This window comes from Nomia melanderi, chromosome 5, assembly GCF_051020985.1.
Source record: "Nomia melanderi isolate GNS246 chromosome 5, iyNomMela1, whole genome shotgun sequence".
NCBI classification, from domain to species: domain Eukaryota; kingdom Metazoa; phylum Arthropoda; class Insecta; order Hymenoptera; family Halictidae; genus Nomia; species Nomia melanderi.
In genome coordinates, this window is record NC_135003.1 from 15,905,956 (window position 1) to 15,911,955 (window position 6,000).

Genomic DNA, 6,000 nt, shown 5'->3' on the forward strand with positions numbered 1-6,000 from the left:
TAATTCAGCTTCAGCTGTTGAAGGTTTTGTATATTTCAGAGTCTTCGTCCGCAAAGGGTTCATTTATTCGTTACTACCTCGCGTTGAGTAATTATTGAGTTGATTCTTGGATTATCTCTTAACGTTTAAGATATTTGTTTGTTCTATTGTTCTCGGGAAAATTGATGTTCGATTATTTCGATCTTGGATGTTAGAGGTTTGAAAACGTGCATTTAGGACAATACTGTAAAGCATCATCTAACGCAATAGAAGTCTGTATTAAAAGAAAGAATTCCTCCTTACGTACAGCGTGTTATTGTTTACACCAGAAGACGTTCTTCGACTTTAGTTTTACTCGAAATTTCTGAAAATTTCGAAGCTACATCGGAATACCTCTTAGTAGATGCGACAAGTCTAAGGCAATTGCGTTTTGTGTGAAAAAGATAACGCGAGTTTATTTTTATTGCTTGTTAATAATGTGTGGTGCTACCTTTATTCTTGATAACTTCTGTAACGATTTATGCAACTGTTTATTATACGTTGTAATCTGAACACTTACTTTTGTAACTTCTACTGCCATTTTCCGCGTTCTTAATGCAGAATTTGAATTTTTCAATATTGTTCATTTCTCTCGGGAAGTTGCTTTCAGATGACCACCTGGACGGTTTTTTAAATTTATAGGATCCTTTAAATAATTATACCTTACGCAACGACTATAACCTAACGTTTTCGAAATTTCCGTTATCGAATAGTTTTTGTCTCGTGAATTACTTTACTTTCACTTTCGTTCAAATTTTTTACACGCGGCATTTTATGAAACAACTTAATATTATCGTTAACGTTGCAAGTTTAAAATTAACAATTTGAAAGAAAATTCTATTCGCGCACCGTTCCTGCCTGAATGCTCAACGAAAACTGTCTTAGAATTTTGTCACGGCTAGTGAACACTCTGAAGAACGTCTCCCGATGTAAACAATAATAGACTGTAAGAAGGGGAAATTCCTTCTTTTAATACAAAATTACATAGTTTTATACATCTTATAATGCTGTCGCGAAGCGTACGTTCGAGTAGGAATAAATCAACGAGTTAAATCAAACTCGATCTAAACGTTTGCTGAGTAATGTTTATAAAATTCCACGCGCGAGAAATCGACGCATGAACTTAACGTTAAACCGAGAATCGATCGACGACTCAGGTTTGATCGATTTACTTCTGAACGAGGTTTCGAAATGAATCGACGATCAGCGAGAGTAGTCGCTGAAATCGGTGAAATCGTATTTCCAATCACGCGAGTATCCCGTTTCGAGGGACCGTCGAAAAAAAAAAGTGAACGTTAGATAATCCCGGCTGACGTAAGCCCATTCGTTATATTTTGCATGATGAATGACGGAAAACGAAGAGAAGGACAAACATCCACGGCGAGGTTTAATTCTCCAGAAAAACGTGATTAATCCGATGGAAAGAGAAAAAAGGAATACAGATCGAGGTACAGCATGAAAAGATAGAAAAGGTGTTTACTCCCGGCCTGACGTGGAATCCAATCAACGTCTCCATTGCGACTTGACCTTACGAAAATTGGGTCGAGGATCCACGGGGAAGATTAATGCTCGCGCTGATTAGTCTCGGGGTCTTCGAGACGAGCGGCTCTTCAACCATTAGCCGTCCTATGATCTTTGTCCATCGGTCGGGTAACATTAGATTGTTCATAAGACAGGCATAAAATCATTTTAGCTCGTACCTCTCCACCGACACCTCCGAATCCACGGAACTGATTGACATTTATTAATTATTCCCGGCTGCCTGTTCAATTTTTCTTCCGTTGGAGCTTCGATCCTCGATGCAATTTATATTTCGGATTCTCGGTGTTCGATTTTTATGGCGACTCTTCGCTTCGATCTCTTTCGACGAATCAACGTTCGGTTATTCAAATACGATACGACGTTTCGTTTAAATCGTGAAGTTTTGTGTTTTTATTTTTTTTCAATATTTTTTCTGCTTTTTGGAAGAGATTTCGGTTCTTCTGTTTCGCAGATGCAATCGCTTGTTGCGCGGAGCTTTCGCCGTTTATCAGTTAGGGCGCGCAAGGTTTGTTTATGTATGTTAACATGGCGTCGGCCTGTCTCCCCCATGAGCTCGGTTGATTTATAGGCGGAGCATCTGACAGTAGATACCACCCCCAAAACTCGTCGCAACAGCTGTTTCAATTCCGTGGTGGAGGGTGAAAGTAACCTTGCCGAGTAACGTCCAACTATATCCATCTACACAATGTATCTTACGAGCTTGGGATTTGAATCTTCGAAGAGCACTCACTGTTTTATCATCGTTGAGGGACGACGAGAGGAAATTGTACTTATCGACGAGAGGAAATTGTACTTATCGACGAGAGGAAATTGTACTTATTGACGAGAGGAATTTGGACTTATCGACTGAGGAAATTGTACTTATCGACTGGAGGAATGTGCAGTTTAACTGGAGGAATGTGCAGTTTAACTGCAGTCGGTAAGTAGTGGTAAAACATTGGTACCGACGATCGACAAAGTATGAACTACCTATTTAAATTTCTGAAATGTAATAATTCTGTGATACGTTGAGCCATTGAAGCTTACTTCAACTTTTGATTTCTATTTGGTATATATCTGATAATTTGTATATAAAAATACTTGAAAACGTATCCAATATCCCATAATGTATTTACATATGTAATATGTGTGTTTTTCAAAGACTAGATAAAGTTAAGGGCTTGAAGTTTTAACGACTCGAAAGTTTAACGACATTAACTTCATTCTAATAAAATAAACTCTTTAAATTCACTGCCCTAATCTGTAGAGAACAGACGAACGACCATCTTTTTCTATACAATCGGTATTTCTATTGTAACATTTTTCTACTAGGGTCCACGAACTGTAATCTTATCTCTGAAACAGAAACTACAGGAAAAATTAACATCGAGTACAAAACATTCAATTTTTCGCAGCTATTCGCACGGGCATAATCCTTGGTATAGAATATCAATTTTGAAAAGAACAATATCCTATTCCAAGGAATATTCCGACCCAGGTCTCACCACGAGGAGGTTGCTGCGACGAGACCCGCCCACCCTCATGTTCTGCAATCGGCCCACCCCAGCGGAATATAAATAAAAATTTGGACTGAACCCCAAATTAACAAATTTTGAAAATTAAGCATCTCCGTCTGGAACACATTTGCTAATCAAATGCATTACAGAAGGAGCTGCTTTACGCGAACCTACCCGGCCCAATATTAACCTACCTATAATAGTACCTAATATAACACTAAATAATAGTATCCTAAATATAAATACCTGTTACTAGCAATTCCCCAAGGTTCGTGAACCTTTGAGCTTCTAAAGCTTAATAAATTCCCTACCTAACCATGGTATTTTAACACGTGTTTACATATGTATTGCGTTGTGTTTATGCTGTCCCACGAAGTTACCTAGCTGGAAAGGGAACAAAATTCGTTAGGCACAAAATAATATAATTAGTAACAAGTACAACTGTGAAAGAAAGAAACAATGCATTGTACAAGAAGCAGAACAATATAAAATATACAATATTATATTAATTCCTAAACTTTGTTCATGAACCTTTGAGCTTCTAAAGCCCAATAAACCCCCTACCTAACCATGCATGGCATTCTAATGTGTGTAATCTATGTATACATGTATATATACATGTATAGGCTGAATATTCATGTTAACTGTTGATATCCCACGATGATACCTAGCTGAAAAGGGAATTGAATTGGTTATACACAAATTAATGCAATAATAATCATATAATGTATATCATGAAATAATATAGACACCTGAAAATAACACACAATTAAACAAATATACAATTAAAACAAATACACAATTAAAACAAATGTAGAATTAAATAAAATATATCAATTGACATTCAGTGTATGGTCAATAATATACCCATTTAGTATGTTTCGTCCATTCTTTTCAATATATGTTTTCATATGAATAAATACCTAGCCTGAAACAAAAAAGTATTTATTCGATTAGTAGTGGCAAAAAAACGGTGTAGTAATACATAAATATATAAAACATTAGCAATCAAATTTGAATGCTGAATTCATGATAGTGACAAATAGAACTCTAAACTTGAATATTTCAGAACGATATTAAAATTAAATTTCAAATGTGTATTTCAAAACTAAATATAATTATGTAATGTTCTCAATACTTTGTAATTGTATGTATAATTACTATCCCTTCAAATACTTGATTCCGGTAAATTTCTTAAAGAAAGGAAGTAACAGTTAAAAGAAAAAGAATTGTGAGCTATAGATGCGAGTGACAAAGGAATTGTGTGAAAGAGTGAGAGAAAGAGTAACCGAAAAAACGAGAAAGCGGATGAGAATGGATGTAAAGCGTCAAAGATGAAGATAAAGCAAGAGAAGCAGAAAGCGTTAGAAGAAAGCGTTGGTATAAAGCGTGAAAGGTAAAGCAAGCGAATAAGAATGCGTAGACATAAAGCAGGAAAGGTAAAGCAAGTGAATGAATTAACACATTGCGTACTGATTAATTCTTAGAAAATTAGCTGATTTTTCAATGAGATCAACTTATAAGTTCGTAATATACTACTATATGCAAAATATTCAAAGATCTTATTATTATTTCATAAATATTAAACGAGTAATCACTTCTAATAAAGTTTAATAATTTTGTAAATAGTATGGTAGTTAGCAAAGTTACAAAAATAGGTTTAAATAAAAGCGAGACATCCCGTTTCTGGTACGCAATGTGTTAAGGGCCCCACACGCTGAACATGCGGCTATGCAAACAACGGCCCCTAGGTCCCATAAAACCTGCCACCGGAGTCAAGCCCACTGCACACATTGAAACAAACAACAACTCCTACAGTTTCACGGTCCTACTTTAACATTAAGCCTTCGATTGGTCAGTTCTCTTCTATAGCCCTATTTTGCCCCCAAAGTACCATTTTGACACTTCAGCTTAAGAGGTCAGTAAATCAACCCTCCGGATTCTTTTCAGTTTGCTGTGTGACACCAACGTTTAAACAAAGAACACAAAATGTCCCATAAGCATCCATTACCCATATCGTTAGACTTACCCAAGAGAGTATCTAATTTAAAAAAGTTTCAGTATCAAAGTTTCATACAATACATTATTCGCATAATCAGAGAAGACGATCAACAAGTAACAAACAGCAAACGCAAAATTAATTGGCCACGCAGTATCAAAATAGACACCCCATAAATTAATTGGAACCTTCATTATAAATGGATATCAAACATACGAAGAAAACCATAAACCTTTCGTTATAAAGGCGTTGACTCCGCCGAAATAAAATATCTACCAATTGAATAACATTGCTCATTATCTAATCGACATTTCCAACACAATGGTTTCTCTAAACTAATGTTATTCATCTTTTGATAAATATTTTATTATCAATAAAAACCTTATTTACAATTTAGAAAATAGCATTTATACCATTGAATAATTATAATTTTAGGAAGATAATGAATAATTTTCGGGCATTACTAAAGATAAACAATCCAACGTCCACACCTATTCTTATAGCTCTCACGCCATCGCCGAGGTAAACAAATCGACACGATTGATGCAATAAAGCATGCAGAATATTATACATGTAACAAATGAAAGTATCCAGATTCTAAACCGTACAATTTTTAACATTAACGATTGAAGTTGAAAAAACGGAATTACGTTCAACGTACCGTACCATTATCATGAAACGGAAAATATTTTTGACGATTATTTACAACACTGATTCCGCAAGAATTTGAATAATCTCGAAATACATATTGTGAGAGACTTAATTCTAAGCTTTCCCCTACAACTATTACTGCAACTCGGACTTAGTTTTCCAGATATTCGTCCAAGAATGGCCGGGAATAAGGAATGTCTATACTTATTCCAAAAAAATAGTAACCATCGTACAACCTTGATTTCCATATATATTATTAACGTCAAAGCTCTGCACACCCTGGACTTCAAATTT

The 6,000-nt window shown here is 35.5% G+C and overlaps 1 long non-coding RNA gene across 1 annotated transcript in view; it reads right to left on the minus strand.

The window, feature by feature from the left end:
- LOC143174522 (uncharacterized) overlaps positions 1 to 884 on the minus strand; it is a 137,662-nt gene extending 136,778 nt beyond the window's left edge. Inside the window, exon 1 of the long non-coding RNA XR_012998605.1 lies at positions 539 to 884. This is a non-coding gene — a long non-coding RNA (uncharacterized LOC143174522). The remainder of the gene's footprint in view (positions 1 to 538) is intronic.
- Positions 885 to 6,000: the final 5,116 nt, after the last annotated feature.